The following is an 18,110-nucleotide window of genomic DNA, read 5'->3' as shown; positions in this document are numbered from 1 at the left end:
CAGCCACACCCCTCTTCCATTCTGGCGTGTCCTCCTTCCCTTTCCTCTACTCTTGTGTTCCTCCTCTTGCTTCCCTATCTGACCCTCACCACCCCCTCTTTCTCTTAGTGTGGATCTTATGTAACTGGGGAAGGATCCGGCTCGTGCCAGTTCTGCTGCATGCCTGCTGTTTCTCAGACGTCGTCGTCGTCCTTGGTGGCAGACAGCCTGCTGACACTCACAAATCCACCCTGTGTTCTGCATTCGGAACGCACCCCGATATCATGCATTCATGCCGCATGTTTGCACAAACCCACACATGCCTCTCCATCCTGTCACTGCTTCCTTTTGTAGTGGAAGCGTTTGCAAATAAATCCAGAATTCTGTTTATTGGCATGTATTATGCATGCATGTGAAGTCATTCTCACACGGAGCTGAACGTGGAATATATGCAGCATTCATTCCTGCTAGCATGTTAAATACAGCATATACATGCAAACGTGCAGCGCTGCAGTTATTCAGCAGAGATGGTGAAGTCGTCCTGTGCAATTACCACCACCTATAATTACCAGGAATAGCACACAACCAGCTGCTGTCTAATTACCGCGGTGATAATTGTGAGGATTATTGCATTTTCACGACTTTGATCTAACTGTTCATGTGAGCAGAGGCCTCATTTATAAAACTGGAGTCCAAACTAAAAGTTGACTGATGTACTAAAGATAATGAGGCCGTGCACACACAGCCGCACCTCCGTGCAATTTCCCAGGAAGCACAACAATGCAGCTTCAGTAGCTCATTAGTGTGCCTCTCCACACACTTGCCGACGTGCAGGGGAGTTCATGCGTGCATTGTAATGTCAACTTTCACTGCAGGTCCAGCAGGCTACCAACGTTAGGGCCCTATCTTCATCATCCATGGTGCTCAGTGTAACATGCATAGTGCAACTAGGGTGCATCCAACTCCACTTTGCTATTTACATGGCATACCATTTAAGTACAAAGTAAGGTGCAGAATGACAAGGGGTTGTATACAGTAATTGCATAATTGTAAGTAAAATTTTAGTGATAATGATAATGATTATGCTTTCAGATTGTCAGATCAGATTTTTGTCTGTCATTCCCTTGAAGGCTTTGTTCACACTGCTTGTTCACATCAGATTTATTGTATATCTGATTCAAATCTATTCTCATTGATTGACTATTCACATCAAACATTGGAAGTGACCGGATCCAATCTGTGTGTCTGTGTGACAATCCTCATTTTCCATCTCATCCACATCGGATGCTAGAGTAACAACATAGTACCCAACTGGGCGTTTGTATGGAGCAGGAGTGAGCATGGAGTGGCATATTTGAAGCAACCTGCAGAATATCCTTCATCTCTCTGCCCATTTCACCCAACTATTGCATATCAGCGCAGTACTGAACCCACTCTCACCATGCATCTGCAGCACATTGTGTTTCTGCATGATCTTTCCATATCATTTGTCTTTTACAATGAGTTTTATTCCACACTCTATCTTCTGTGACTGGATGTGATTTTACAGGATAGTTTGTGCTTCTGTGTGTGTGTGTGTAGGTGCCTGCGTGCATTTTTTTTCTTCATTGTTATCTAAACAGCAGCTGTCACCCAACAGTATATCCCTGTAAGCAAACCTCATGCTGAACGATTTGTTTTCTTTTTTGGAGCAAGCGGTTAGTGGTTTTATAGTGCAGGAGTGAAAACCGGGACCGATGATGAGTGGAGTGGTCTACACTGGCAGTGTGCAGTAGAGACTCACTACTCTCTCCTCTGAACTTCATGTTATGTCAAAAATCACAGATGAAAAAAAAAAAAACACACCAGTCTGAGTGTTCAGACTAAAATGAATTAACAAAAATGAGACTTGAATCTCATTTCAAACCACCTACAAATGAAGCTCAAAACATATTGGATTGCACATAAATCAGATTTTTACTGGCAGAACAATGCGCTTGAACATGGTGCATTGCTACTTAGATGGTGACTATTCACCAGGTGACATAAATAGAAGGTCTTCTGGCGATGGAACGGATCTGAGTATAAAGCATCAAAGTGGGCAGAAGATCATTGACTGTAGCAACAGCTCTCTGAGGTGAAACACTGGAGCACCTCATTCCTACAACACCTCCTCCATCTGTCTGAACTCTTACATGTCCCACCAGGCACAGAAATAGATACAAAGTAATACACACTTTGCTTAGAACAGACTGTACACTCAGTTTGCACATGTTTCTGCCTACATGTAACAACTGAGTTGAGTTTTCACCTATTAGCATAGCATCAGTTCTTACAGGTTGATGGTGCAGCAGTTGGCACAGCAAGAAGCAAGAAGGCTCTTGGTTCAAGCCCAACAATGCCAACTTTCTTTTTGTGTGGATTTCCTTCCATCATTGAATAATACATATCAGGCTCTTTCTCCTTGTGTGGGAGGTTGGATTTTCATGAGTCCTGCATTCAGCAGAAGTGTACATTATTTAAAGTCACAAGTTCAATTCTCATAGTACCTTGTTTCCCATGAAATGTCCTCAAGTGAGAAAGGCAATGCTGGTGCGTTACAGATGAGCGCCCCAGCAAAATGTCAGAAACGTAGATGAGTCTATAAGAAGGACTGGCAGCCAGGTGGCTTTTCTTTATTTAAACTAAGACTTCGTTGACAGAGTTTGCTATTTGACAGAAGTCTATTTCTGCTCATCCCTGAACCTTTCTTCGGGCCAGACGTCAACTCTAAAAACTCAATGAAAGTAATAACTGTCTCTGAAGACATCAAAGAAACAGACGTCTGAAGCACCTACAAAACCAAAGGTAGAAAATAGAACATATACTGGGGTTGGTAGAGATGTATTTTTAAAACACAAGTAAATAATATCCAGAAAAGCAGATACAAAATAGAAATAAGGCAGAATTCAACCCATTTCATAGAATTTTATGGTTGAAGTTATGCAACCATTTCGCCCAAATCCTTCTGAGACACAATAACTCAACAGTTGGACTTATGCAACTCTTGGACTCTAAGTCTTCCTCAGAGTTACAGGAACCTGCTCACTGAATTTATGCAGCTTTTTACTCCATGTCTTCTTCTGAGTTATAGGAACCTTTTTGTTGAATTTATGTAACCCTTAGACACAAAGGCTTAGTAACCATTTTGTGGAATCACAACTGACTTTATTAAACTCCTTTGACCACAAGTGTTCTTCCAGGTCATATGGCTCTGTGGTTGATATCTGACTCAGTGCTGCTCTGACATCCTGGAAGGTTGGTACAATGCATCCAGAACATATTCACAGAGCTTCACTTTTTCCACATTTTGTTATTTTTCAGCCTTATTTCAAAATCAAGTGAATTTATTGTTTCCCTCAAAATTCTACTCACAACACCCCATAATGACAACATGAAAAAGGTTGGGGTTTTTTGTTGCAAATTTAATAATAAAAAAAACTAAAAAAAAAAAAAATCACATCTACATAAGTATTCACACCCATTGCTCAATACTTTGTTGATGTACCTTTGGCAGACTTGTCCTGAAGCCAGTCCTTTAATATACTGGCTGTGTGCTTACGGTCACTGTCCTGCTGAAAGATGAGCCATCACTCCAGTCTGAGGTCAAGAGTGCTCTGAAGCAGGTATTCATCCAGGATGACTCTGTACATTTGTTGCATTCATCTTTCCTTCAATACTGACTAGTCTCCCAGTTCCTGCTAGGAGATTGGCTAGGAGATGAGCAGTGCCTGGTTTCCTCCAAACACGTCTGGCATTCACACCAAAGAGTTCAATCTTTGTCTCTTCAGACCAGAGAATTTTGTTTCTCATGGTCTGAGATTCCCTCAGGTGCTTTTTGGTAAACTCCAGACAGGCTGCCATGTGCTTTTTATGAAGGAGTGACTTCCGTCTGGCCACTCTATCATATAGGCCTGATTGGTGGATTGCTGCAAAGATGGTTGTCCTTCTAAAAGGCTCTTCTCTCTCCATAGAGGAATGCTGGAGCTCTGACGGGTTACTGGTAATCTCCCTGACTAACGCTCTTCTCCCCTGATTGCTCAGTTTAGACGGGTGGCCACCTCTAGGAAAAGATGGAGGCCACTGTGCTCATTGGGACCTTCAAAGCAGCAGAAATGTTTCTGTACCCTTCCCCAGATTTCTGCCTCAAGACAATCCTGTGTCAGAGGTCTACATAACGTATATGTAGACAGGTGTGTGCCTTTCCAAATCATGTCCAATCAACTGAATTTACCACAGGTGGACTTCAATTAAGCTGTAGAAACATCTCAAGGATGATCTGTGGAAACAGGATGTACCTCAGCTCAATTTTGACCTTCATGGCAAAGGCTGTGTATACTTATGCACATGTGATTTCTTAGTTCTTTATGTTTAGTAAATTTGCAAAAATCTCATAAAAATTTTTTTCACATTGTCATTATGGGGTATTGTGTGTAGAACTTTGAGGAAAAAAATGAACTTCATCCATTTTGGAATAAAGCTGTAACATAAAAAGGGGGAAAAGTGCAGTGCTGTGAATACTTTCTGAATGCACTGTATACCAGAGGTGGGACGAAGACACCATCAAGTCACTCTCAAGTCATGAATCAGCAAGTCCCAAGTCAAGTCTCAAGTCATAATGATGATCAATTGTTTGCAAGCTGACTTGAGACTTGACTTGGGACTTGCTGATTCATGACTTGATGGTAACTTCGTCCCACCTCTGCTGTATACTGTGACTTCTTTCCTTTTGAGAACACAAATTTACAATTTCACCTGTGAACCATTACTGCTTGCACAAGCAGCTCTCACACCTTATAGCATAACTGCCCAAAGCTGCTGTTTGAAGGCACCTGCCTTTCATGTTTTTTCACTCTCCCTGCTCCACCCACCACTAATTAACCCTGAAAGATGTGTTCAGCCAATGAGGAGCTGGGACCACCAGAGCTAAATAATCAGGTGTGATCAGAGCAGGTAGATTTGAAAACATAAATGACAGGTGCCTGTCATGAATATATTTGGGAAGCTCTGCCTTCGCGGATGTTTGGCACAAGTTGGGAACGATAAGTTAAACTCATCCTCTGGACTCCAGACCAGGCTCTGGACTCTGGATGTTGGTTGGACTCCTGACTGCATCACCTTGACTTGTGCTTGACATATTTAAACATCCAGTTTTCACACTGAGCATGGAAAGCATTACCCAAAGCCAGAGGTGGGATGAAGTCACTGCCAAGTCATTCTCAAGCCATCAATCTGCAAGTCTGAAGTCAAGTCTCAAGTTAGCTTGCAAACAATTGGTGGACATTATGACTTGAAACTTGATTGGGACTTGACTTGAGACTTGCAGATTCATGAATTGAGAATGAGTTGCTGGTGACTTCGTCCCACCTCTGCCCAAAGCTATCCAGGGTTGAGTACGAGTTCTCCCGGAGTTACACCAAGTTACGATTAGTTGTACCAAACTTGGCCTGGATTCTCCTGATTGGGATGGGCCGAGATGGTTGGGAGATTGACCTAGTTCTAGAAAAAAAAAGACTTCCTGTCGTTACCCAGGTCTGTTCAGGTTATCAAGTTATCAGGTTGATATGGTACTACGAGGTCCCTAAGATAAGATGGGACCTGATTATTCAAAACCTTATAAGTAAGAAGAAGAATTTTAAATTCTATTCTAGAATTAACAGGAAGCCAATGAAGAGAGGCCAATATGGGTGAGATATGCTCTCTCCTTCTAGTCCCCGTCAGTACTCTAGCTGCAGCATTTTGAATTAACTGAAGGCTTTTTAGGGAACTTTTAGGACAACCTGATAATAATGAATTACAATAGTCCAGCCTAGAGGAAATAAATGCATGAATTAGTTTTTCAGCATCACTCTGAGACAAGACCTTTCTGATTTTAGAGATATTGCGTAAATGCAAAAAAGCAGTCCTACATATTTGTTTAATATGCGCTTTGAATGACATATCCTGATCAAAAATGACTCCAAGATTTCTCACAGTATTACTAGAGGTCAGGGTAATGCCATCCAGAGTAAGGATCTGGTTAGACACCATGTTTCTAAGATTTGTGGGGCCAAGTACAATAACTTCAGTTTTATCTGAGTTTAAAAGCAGGAAATTAGAGGTCATCCATGTCTTTATGTCTGTAAGACAATCCTGCAGTTTAGCTAATTGGTGTGTGTCCTCTGGCTTCATGGATAGATAAAGCTGGGTATCATCTGCGTAACAATGAAAATTTAAGCAATACCGTCTAATAATACTGCCTAAGGGAAGCATGTATAAAGTGAATAAAATTGGTCCTAGCACAGAACCTTGTGGAACTCCATAATTAACGTTAGTCTGTGAAGAAGATTCCCCATTTACATGAACAAATTGTAATCTATTAGACAAATATGATTCAAACCACCGCAGCGCAGTGCCTTTAATACCTATGGCATTAGCATATTATGACTATATGATTTATAGTAAACTCATCAAAGAGTGCCTATAACTGTGTGAAGCATATACATCTTATACTTTTTTGTTTCAGTGTATGAAAGCATTTTATTTTGTTTCTGTTCAGTATCTCTGGACATTAATTTTTATTTTGATTATATAAAATTGATTTGTTTGCATTCATTTCTGAACATATTTTAAAATATGTACTTAAAATATAGGGGTGACAGCATTTTTCAGCATTAATTGTCTGCCCTTGGCTTCAATCTCTATAGATCTCTAAACCTCCAGAATGACATCACAGATCCCTCACTGCTGATGAAATTATGAAAAAAATGGAATAAGAATAAAAGATGTGTGAATATGGCTTATGTGCTAAAACAATGAAGAGAATTTGTTGAGGACAGCCTTTATTAAGAAGCATGTAGTGCTCAACAGGACAATGTCTGGATATCGTCAATAATAATAATAAGTAATAATGAGCTGGTCCTGCATACATACAACCCAATTCCAATGAACTTGGGACGTTGTGTAAAATGTAAATAAAAACAGAATACAATGATTTGCAAATCCTCTTCACCCTATATTCAACTGAATACACCACAAAGACAAGACACTAATTGTTGAAGCTTTGTAGGTGGAATTCTTTCCCATTCTTGCTTGAAGTACGACTTCAGTTGTTCAACAGTTCGGGGTCTCCATTTTCATATTTTGCGCTTCATAATGCGCCACACATTTTCAATGGGCAACAGGTCTGGACTGCAGACAGGCCAGTCTAGTACCCACCCTCTTTTACTACGAAGCCACGCTGTTGTAACACGTGCAGAATGTGTCTTGGCATTGTCTTGCTGAAATAAGCAGGGACGTCCCTGAAAAAGATGTTGCTTGGATGGCAGCATGTGTTGATCCAAAACCTGGATGTACTTTTCAGCATTGATGGTACCATCACAGATGTGTAAGCTGTCCATGCCATGGGCACTAACACACCCCCATACCATCACAGATGCTGACTTTCAACTTTATGCTGGTAACAATCTGGATGGTCTTTTTCCTCTTTTTTCTGGAGGACATGACGTCCATGATTTCCAAAAACAATTTGAAATGTGGACTCATCAGACCACAGCACACTTTTCCACTTTGCGTCTGTCCATTTCAAATGAGCTCGGGCCCAGAGAAGGCAGCAGTGTTTCTGGATGTTGTTGATGTATGGCTTTCACTTTGCATGGTAGAGTTTTAACTTGCACTTGTAGATGTAGCAACGAACTGTGTTAACTGACAATGGTTTTCTGAAGTGTTCCTGAGCCCACACAGTAAGATCCTTTGCACAATGATATTGGTTTTTAATGCAGTGCCGCCTGAGGGATCAAAGGTCACAGGCATTCAATGTTGGTTTTTGGCCTTGCTGCTTACGTGTAGAAAGTTCTCCAGATTCTCTGAAACTTCTGATTATATTATGGACTGTAGATGATGGAATCCCTAAATTCCTTGAAACTGAGCATTGAGAAACATTGTTCTTAAACTATTGGACTATTTTTTCACACAGTTGTTCACAAAGTGGTGATCCTCACCCCATCTTTGCTTGTGAACGGCTGAGCCTTTTAGGGATGCTCCTTTTATACCCAGTCATGACACTCACCTGTTTCCAGTTAGGTGTTCTTTGAGCATTCATCAACTTTCCCAGTCTTTTGTTGCCCCTGTCCCAGCTTTTTTTTTAAACATGTTGCAGGCATCCATTTCAAAATGAGCAAATATTTGCACAAAAACAATAAAGTCTATCAGTTTGAACATTAAATATCTTGTCTTTGTGGTGTATTCAATTGAATATAGGTTGAAGAGTATTTGCAAATCATTGTATTCTGTTTTTATTTACATGTTACACAACATCACCAACTTCATTGGAATTGGGGTTGTATTTTCTTGATCATCCTAATTAGGCCTCATGGCTGTGTGAGCGATGTCCCTGTAAAACTATTTGCTAACTGACTTTGTAATTACAGTGCTAGTTTTCAATTTTGTCCTTTGAAGCTCCTTCTTCTCCAGCTTATCAAATGATGGGACGATTGGCCAGACATGAAGGTGCTACGATGCCCAAAAATGCACCCTGATAACTGAGCCACTCAGTCTTGGTGTGTTGTTACCCGAGGCCATCAAATATGGCCATCAGGTATTGTCCATCTGTCTGTCTGTGCTCAGCATAAATCCAGTCATATTACGGTCAGAGTCTTCAAATTCACAGGGAACATTCTTGGGACACAGACCTTGGACAAGTTCAAAGATGGCTTACCTTGATCTACTTTAAAAGGTATTTTAAGAGGTTAAAATGTCACATTCTGTTTCAATCTGTTTGTTTTTTTTTTTTCTGAGTGGCAGGACGGACAGCTAATCAGAGTAGAGCACCATTGTGACGTCTGGCAGGTCTCTGTAAAACTGCTTAATTTATGTGTTTATATGACATGTTTCTCATATATTCTGTAAAAGCAAGCAAGAAATAAACACTTCTAAAACTGAAAACGCTGTTTTGGAACCTAATAACACCTCTGAAGTGATTTACGCAACCCAGTCTCAAGTTTTCTTTGTGCTCCCATCACGAAATGATTCAGATATTTATGACGGGTTTTGTTTTTAAACTTACTATTACTAACCCTAACCCTAACCTTAACCATAACCCAACCCTACTCCTTCCTCTAACCCTACCCCCCCAGACCCCCCGCATCACTTTTAATTTTGTGCAGCCATTACGGAATGTAATAGAATAAATTTGTGCTCCCATTACAAAATTTTTGCAGTTTTCCTGACAATATCACGAACAAACAGATTAATGTATATATTTTGTGATGCTGAATAATGACATGCCGTGAGATACGGTAAGATTTACGAGACATTTAGTGGACGTTAGGATGATGACATCATAGGCTAGCTGCAAACCGCTTCATTTGCATGCAAATGTAACCTCTTTGTCATATATTATGTAAATGCTGGAGAGAAATAAATACTTCTAAAACTGAAAGTGCTGTTTTTGGAACCTAATAACACCTATGGAGTGATTTACAAGACATTTTGCGGACATCAGTGTGCACGCTAACTTCTGCTCTTGTCAAAAGCTCATAAATGTAAATATTGTTTATGATTGATTGATAGAGGGGCTTTATTGAACATGTACAAATTGTAAGTAAGACAATAGGATCTGAATAATTAATGTAAACAACAATAAATGTATAATTATATACATATGTACTTTGCACTAGGATACCAATTAAACAACTGCAAATTTTAGGGTCCCTTCACACTTAGAACAAATAAGTAGGAATCAGGGGGAATCACGGCGAAACAGCCCGCATGAAAACATTGAGCCAACATTGGGAGAGACACACGGACGAGCAAGCGTGAACGATCCCGCTGCGATGATTTCGTGCACAAGCGTGCATGCACGAAACTGTCACAGCGGGAACACAGTGTGAGCAGGTGGAGCATGTAGAACTACATCGTGCAGCTGCTATGGAAAAAAAAATACATGCCACCCATGGGATTTGAACCTGCAATTTACAAAAGCTCCGATTGCCAGACAGAACCTTTACCACTGCACTACCATCACTGTCCTATAAAAGGTGTGTAAAATGCCTGAAATCAAGGAGATAAACGTCTAAAAAAAATAAAATAAACACACACCATAAAAAAACAAATTTTATTGAATCCCTCTTATTGAGTGAACAATACAGGTATGAACCATCTGTTCCTCTATAGATGACCGATAGTCACAGACGTACAGTCATGACATGACATGAATGAAGCTGAATGAAGCAGCTGGGAGGCAGCTCGTGTGCTGTGTGTGCTCTGACGTGGTTGTCCGGCCCTGCATGTGATCAAGTCTGTACATACAATATAAGCATTTTATGCAAGTGTGCCTCCCCCCCCTGCATGCCACATGTGTAGGGGGAGCGGTGGGGAGGGATGCAAAACACACATACACCACATTTGTTTCGGGGGGGGGTGACACATGTGCACATGTGTGTTGCTTTTTGCAACTCCACACTCGTGGGGGCACTTAGACAAATTTCACATCCAGCTCAAATGTGATTGTCTGCTCACTGTTTTCGTGCTAATAGTGTGAATGGCCACACATTTTTTAAGTGTCAAGCGAGCGGTGTTGGCTGTTTGTGTGTGTCACCTGGAATTTGGCTGACACCTGCCACGTGAGGGATCAAATGGACTCTCACAGGGCACACTCTGTCTTTCAGCTGCTGGTGTGTGCGAATAGCTGTAGGCAGCTCCGATTTTTCACGAATGGCATGCAATTCATCTTTCATGCACTAGTCAGCTTCAATTGTGTTATGTGTGAAGGGGCCCTTAAAGAAGATAATGCTCATGCGGTCGAAGGTATTTTAGCATTGCATTATATTTTTATAGCTTTATGTGACATCATAAACACCTTCCACTACAAAAGACACAATGCGCTCTAAGGTGGGAAAGAAGAGGGTCACAGAAACAATCACAGAGTGTTTAGATCTGGAGCGACAATGTGACAACAATCAGAGGAATTCTGGGACAGAAACTAGGAACAGCCTGGGTGTGTATAGAAAGCTCGCATGTGAAAGCGTGCACACTGCATTCTCTCCACACTCAGTTTGCTCCGTCACGTGAACTGGAGCACAGTTAATTGTGGTGTGATGAAGACAAAACACACACGCACACGCACGCACACACACACACACACACTAGGATGGGGGAGGCCGCAATTAGTTGGCTGAGTTGTAATCATGTCCATGTCAAATAAGGATCATTTAAGTTGAAATATATATTGTTGCGTTTGTCAAAGGAGGTTGTTCGCCATCTAAAATCACAGCTATTAAGACAAACATTCCTCCACAACATCTAGGGTTGCCAACCGTCCCTTGAAAAACGGAATCGTCCCTTATTTGCAAATAAAAGTGTGCGTTCCGTATTGACCTGAAACGGGACGCAGTTTGTCCCGTATTTCTGTGAGAATCAAAAAGTCTGTAAAATGTCAATGGAATTGACTGGCGCTTTATATGGAAACTTACGGTAAATTTGATCCCAGCCTCTCTCCTGCTTTTCACCAGTGAGCTGACAGACACGAGTTGACAATACAGAATCACTCTTATCTCCACTGCAGTCTGCTTTTAGAAGACATCACTCCACAGAAACAGCACTTATTAAAGTAGTTAATGATCTTCTGCGAGCAATGGACTCAGATACTACTACAGCATTGGTGTTGTTGGATCTCAGTGCTGCGTTTGACACAGTTGATCATCATATTCTACTTGATAGGCTAGAAAACTGTTTCGGGATTACTGGAACTGCTCTTGTGTGGCTGACGTCTTATCTGTCTGGTCGTTCCCATTGTGTTTTGTGCAATGACACTACCTCTGACTTTAAGGGCATGAAGTTCGGGGTTCCGCAGGGATCCGTTCTGGGTCCCCTGCTTTTTTCCCTGTATATGGCACCCCTTGGGAACATTTTGCGGCGTTTCGGGTTGCTTTTCATTGTTATGCTGATGATACTCAGTTGTATATGCCGATAGCTGCTGGAAATCCTGTCCACATAAAATCTTTACAGGACTGTCTTGCAGCAGTGAGAAGTTGGATGTCTAGCAACTTTCTACTTTTGAACTCTGATAAGACTGAAATGATGGTTCTTGGCCCAGCAAGACATCGGCACCAATTTGATCAGCTGGCGCTTAGCCTAGGTTCATGTGTTATACATCATACTGACAAAGTGAGGAACCTTGGGGTAATCTTTGATCCTACGTTGTCCTTTGACCTCCACATTAGGGACATTACAAGGACTGCTTTCTTTCATCTGAGAAATATAGCAAAGATTCTCCCCATCCTGTCTATGGCTGATGCTGAGACTCTGATTCACGCATTTGTCTCTTCTAGATTGGATTATTGTAATGCTTTATTTTCTGGTCCGCCGCAGTCTACCATTCGAGGACTTCAGCTGGTGCAGAATGCTGCTGCCAGAATTTTGACACAAAGTAGAAGGTTTGACCACATTACTCCCATTCTGGCATCCCTTCATTGGCTACCGGTTTCTGCCAGATTGGATTTTAAAGTTTTATTGTTGGTTTATAAAATTGTTCATGGACTGGCGCCTTCCTACTTGGTGGACTTGGTTAAGCCCTACGTACCTGCGAGGCCTTTGCGTTCGCAGGGCTTCTGTGTGTTCCGAGGATGAACAAAAAGTCTGTGGGGTATAGAGCCTTTTCCTACCGTGGTCCGGCTCTTTGGAATGATCTACCTGCTGTTATTCGGCAGTCTGACACGGTGGAGATTTTTCAATCAAGACTGAAGACCCATTTTTTTAGACTGTCTTATCATTAATTTTTTAATCTGTTTGTGTTTGCTTTGTAATTTCTTTTTATTCTAATGTGTTTTATCTTTTAACTGTGCTTTTCTTGCTTTTCATTTTGAATTTAAATTAATTTGTGTTGTTGTGAATTATGTGAAGTGCCTTGGTGCGACTTTGTTGTGATTTGGCGCTATATAAATTAATAAATTATTATTATTATTATTATTATTATTATCTCATTGGTCGAGGGACATCTGCTCGCAAGAAGATACTGACGTCATGAGCCGACGACGGTCGCTGGACGACAATAACAAAGCAGCATGGCTGTTATCGATGCAGACACCGACACTGGCACTGCAGATATGCCTACGGACAGCAATGTCTGTAATGTCGTTACTACTCCTCCTAAAAAACAAAAAACAAAAAAGAATGCAAAAATACAGGGGCGAATGAGAAAAGGAAAATGGCTGGGTGGAAAAGGTGCGCGACAACAGCTAGTATTGTAAGTATTGTTTACTTTTCAGACTTTATTTTTTGCACTTTTTATTACACTAAATGTGTAAATGTGCACTGTTACATTGTTTTGCACTGTTAACATTGTTTTGGATGATGCAAATTTTCAATTTTTTTTTTGTTAATTTATACAATTTTAAGTTAAGCAATAGCATTACAGAGAGATTTATTTTTAAATAATTTTTTTATTTTATGCTTTGAAGCAGGACAGAATGCTCATATTGAAATTGTGAGTGAAAATTTGTTTTGCACTAAAAATAAATTGCTAAATAATTTGTTTTCCACGTGTTCATATCAGAACAAATGCATGTATGCATCTACTTAAATTCAGGGTCAAGTCAACAGTCAAATGGTTAAAAATCATTTCACACAGACGCTGGGAAGGGTGAAGGCAATGGTCGGTCGGCCCTGGCGGTGAGGTGTCCCTTATTTATTTTTCAGAGAGTTGGCAACCCTAACAACATCTGGAGTATAACTTCTTCCATTCCATTGCTTTGGGAAAACCCAGGTAAAACTAGAACGGACACAGAGTTCAACACCTGCACCCCCCGCCCCCCATGCCATGAAATTTTACATTTTCTTCAGATTTTCTGCAAGTGTTTTTTTTTTTTTTAAGAGTATGCAATTTACAAAGCAGCATTTCCAAACATGCTAGTTTTAATTTGGATGCTTACTTTATATTTCTATACTATTGGAATAGGAGACCGTAGTCTTGCCCGACAACTGGCCCTGATACTGACCTCTCTCTCCTATCCTGTGATTGGTTGGTAGCCGAGACGCTGATGTCGGCGTTGGTCAGCCTCACTTTGGGCAAGTTTGGGGGCGTGGCACAAGCGCTGCTCTCCTATTGGTCGTTTAGGAGTGGGAAATCTCACTCCAAGATGGAGGCCAGTATCTGACCCAATTCATAGCCCGGCCGGTTGTTGGGCTAACCATAGTCTCATTTGAACCCTCCATGATATCATGGGATCTGACCACTTACGGGGACCTCCATTTAATATATATGTACAGCATAACTTCACATGGATAAATGGTGTACGGTTTTCCTTTCAGCTGCAATCACCGAAGCAATTGTGAAACGTGCAGTTTTTTTTGGTTCCCAGTGGTGAAGGGAAGACGAGGCAAATGGGAGAGGTTGTGTCAGTAAGTATTAGCCTACACAGCTACCCAGAGTAGCTCCATTCTCTCACCTGCAAAACCGCCTTGACACGTTTGTGCTTCGGATCGTAAACAAACTGCAACACGTGCACGTTCCCACCGCATTGTCACTTTTTCTTTGCATTTTCACTTTGCGTGTAATTTGTCCAAAAACCCATTGAAAATGCCGTGGTTTGTACAAGTACAAAAATGACATCATATGTATTATATTTGACCCCTTTAGTGCCCGCCCCCAAACGAGACTGTGCTGCCCTGTTACAGTTCTTACAAGAGCCTTGCTAGCCTTGAAGTTTCGTGTCTCGTGACACTGTTGCATTTGGTATGTGACAAGAAAAATGTGTACCATAAATGTATTTTTTGTTTCAATTTAGTGAAACATACAAATGAATCTTTGTAACTAGCACTTTTTCATAATAATTTAATCAATTTGAAAATCTGACCCTCATGTCACATCTTAATACCCTGTTATTAAGAAATACCCTTATTGCAACAGCACAAAACCCAGCAGTCACATTCCATCACTCAACGGAAACATTTTGCTGTAGTTTTTTTTTTTTGTCGACATTCTGAAAATATTGTTTAATTTTTGCACAAATCTGTAATGGAAACTGAGTCAGAGTTGCGGTGGCAGGAGCCCAAGCACCTCATCCCACACTTCCCTAGTCCTCCTGGGGAATCCCGAGGTATTCCAAACCATCTGGGAAATATAATCCTCCCACCCTGTCCTAGGTCTTCCCCAGGGGCCTCCTCCCACCTGGATGTGCCCAGAAGACCTCCCTAGGGAGCCGACCAGGCAGCATCCTCACCAGATGCCCGAACCACCTCAGCTGGCTCCTTTTGGTGTGACAAAACAGGTACCTCACTTCAGCTGCTTGTATCTGCTACCTTATTGATTCTGTCATTACCCAAAGTTCAAGACCACAGGTGAGATAAGAGCGTAAATCAACTGGTAAATCAAGAGTGTTGCCTTCTGGCTCAGCTCTTTCAGAACCACAATGGTCCGGTACAGCATCCATAAAACATCAGATGCAGCACTGATCTGTCTATCAATTTTAGGCGCTACCTTTCCCCCACTTCTGAACAAGACCCAGAGATGCTTGAACTCCTCCACTTGGGGCAAAAAGTCTCCCCTAACCCAGAGGGAGCAATCCACCACTTTTCTGACAGAGGACCATGGTCTCAGATTTTGAGGTGCTGATCCTCCTTCACACACATATTGGAGGTCACTGTCTGATGTAGCCAACAGAACCACATCATCCATCAACTTTTTCCCAGTTACTCAAAAGTAACTTTGGTTCTGTGGGACAAGGGGTGCCGAGGGACCCAGTGGCACCCCACTAGCTATGCCCCTGTCCACACACAAACACAGCCATCCAAAAAGGGACATATTGCATCTGCCCAGAGGAGGTACTGTCGCATGATCTTTTCTCGGGGGAAGCTAACTAACTGAGCCTGAGAGTAAACAGCTCTGCTCAGTATTGATTAATGGCACAAAACCGAGCACTCCAGCAGAGGTTCCTCAAACATTCACAGGAACCAAATACTGCAGCGACAATGGCTCCAACTCGTGGATCGTCAACACAAAATCAAACCTTTCACTTAGTTCCATTTCCACATTGTCTAATTGGTCTCCAGTGGCTGTTTAAGTGCTACTTTAGTCCGGACCTGCAGATGTATTTATGAGGCCTGTGAGGCTGTTTTCACATTTAGAGGAATGCTCTGTGTTTTTTTTTCCACTCTTCCCATTGCACCAGCAGCTCTTTAACAATACATGGGAGGGTCTCTGGGGGATTCCAGAATCAGAACACTACATTTGTGTGATGATGGGGAATTGTTGCAGCAATAATCATGTTTGCGTCTGCATCCAAAAATAAAGAATGTCACCTCAAAGGGGTACAGTTTGGGTACAATTATTGACAGTCTTAAATGTATCCCAAGGTACTGTGGGATAGAAATGGGGGCGGGGAGGAAGGGGGTGGGGGTGGATTGCAGCGCACTCCGCAGACAATTAAAATCAACACGAGGCTGCCTAAAGATCATTATGTGCCAATTCTCGAGTGTGCGTAAACATTTCCATTTGTGCATGAGCGACAGCGCTGCATGCGTTTTCTGCTGCACCTTTTGCATCTGCAGCATCGACACCCTGCTGTCAGTGACGCGGGTTCCACCTCAGTCAGACACCCCAAACCCTGCCCCCCCCCCCCCCCCCGCCCACTCCATCACAAAATCGTGGCACTGGTTTAAAATGGTGAATGTAAATCACACACGCGTATTTCCACAAGGATATCCAAACCCCCACCCCCATTCTTATTAATCAATACACACACGCACGCACATAAAGGCTAATCGGTCGGTGCGCATGCACGTACCTTAAGCGATGTCAACAAATCCGACGGAGAGCGAAGGCGGATGCGAAGCTGCCAGTTATGATTGGAAACGGATTTTTAAAAGTGTAATTAAATGTCACATTTCGAAACGAGTTCCACTCGCTGCGTCTTCTGTCTCCGTCCACATGGACCGAGTCGGGATCAGATCGTATGAGTCCTCCCGGTTCCGATCCACAGCAGTTCGTCCGCCACAGGAACAGAACGAGTGTTTAACTCCAAATAAAGGCAGAGACGACACGCACCGGGGGTTGTGAGGTTGTCTGTCCTAAATCCGTTCCTCAGCGGCTGCGCATCTTCCGCTGTCACTTCAATGAAAAACACAAAAAGACGCGCTCAGGACAAATGATGCGCGCAAACCGCCCGGGTTCCCTTGTCGTGATTTGTGATTTTTTTTTGGGGGGGGGGGGGGGGGGGGGGGGGAAGGCTGATTATGTCGCTGAGTGTGCGCGTTGAGGCTCCTCGACTGGACGCATCACCGACTGTGCGCTCCGCAGATGTCGTAACGGTAATCCGCTGTGCGCGCACAGTCCCTCTTTGCTGAGCCCGTTTTCACTGTCCTGTAAATTCAATGGTGCCTGACGGGGGGATCACTATATATATATATAAAAAAATTATAATTATGAAATATAAAGTCATAATTATGAGATGCTAAGTCATAATTAAGAGAAACAAAGGCATGATTATGAGAAAAGTTATAATTATGATATACTAAATCACAATTATGAGAATCAAAGGCATAATTATGAGATATAACGTCACAATTATAAGATACAAAGTCATAATTATGACAAACAAAGGCATAATTATGACATAAAGTCATAATTATGAGAAACAAAGGTACAATTATGAAAAAGTAATAACTATGAGATACTAAGTCACAATTATGAAAACCAAAGGCATAATTATGTGATATAAAGTCATAATTATGAGATAATAAGTTATAATTATGTGAAACAAATGCATAATTATAAGAAAAGTCATAATTATGAGCTACTAAGTCACAATTATGAGAAACAAAGGTATAATTATGAGACAAGTCATAATTATGACATACTAGGTCACAATAATGAGAACAAAAGTCAAAATTATGAGATAGCAAGTCTGACTATGTGAACCAAAGGCATAACTATGTGAAACAAAGCCATGATTATGTGACAATAAGTTATAATTATGAAAAACAAATGCATAATTATGAGAAATGTAATAATTATGAGATACTAAGTCACAATTATGAGAAACAAAGGTATAATTATGATACAAGTCAATTATGACATGCTAGGTCACAATAATGAGAACCAAAGGCATAGTTATGAGAAAAAGTCATAATTATGAGAT

General features: G+C 41.5%; 1 protein-coding gene across 1 annotated transcript in view; it reads right to left on the bottom strand.

Moving 5' to 3' along the window:
• Positions 1–17,141, bottom strand: part of LOC117527194 (G-protein coupled receptor family C group 5 member B-like) — a 28,073-nt gene extending 10,932 nt beyond the window's left edge. Inside the window, exon 1 of the mRNA XM_034189404.1 lies at positions 16,758–17,141. The gene's annotated coding sequence lies outside the window, so the exon portion shown is untranslated. The remainder of the gene's footprint in view (positions 1–16,757) is intronic.
• Between the last annotated feature and the right edge of the window lie 969 nt (positions 17,142–18,110).

Source organism: Thalassophryne amazonica, chromosome 16 (genome assembly GCF_902500255.1).
Source record: "Thalassophryne amazonica chromosome 16, fThaAma1.1, whole genome shotgun sequence".
Taxonomy (NCBI): domain Eukaryota; kingdom Metazoa; phylum Chordata; class Actinopteri; order Batrachoidiformes; family Batrachoididae; genus Thalassophryne; species Thalassophryne amazonica.
Note: the sequence above shows the minus strand (reverse complement) of the source record. Positions and strands in the feature narration are given on the sequence as shown.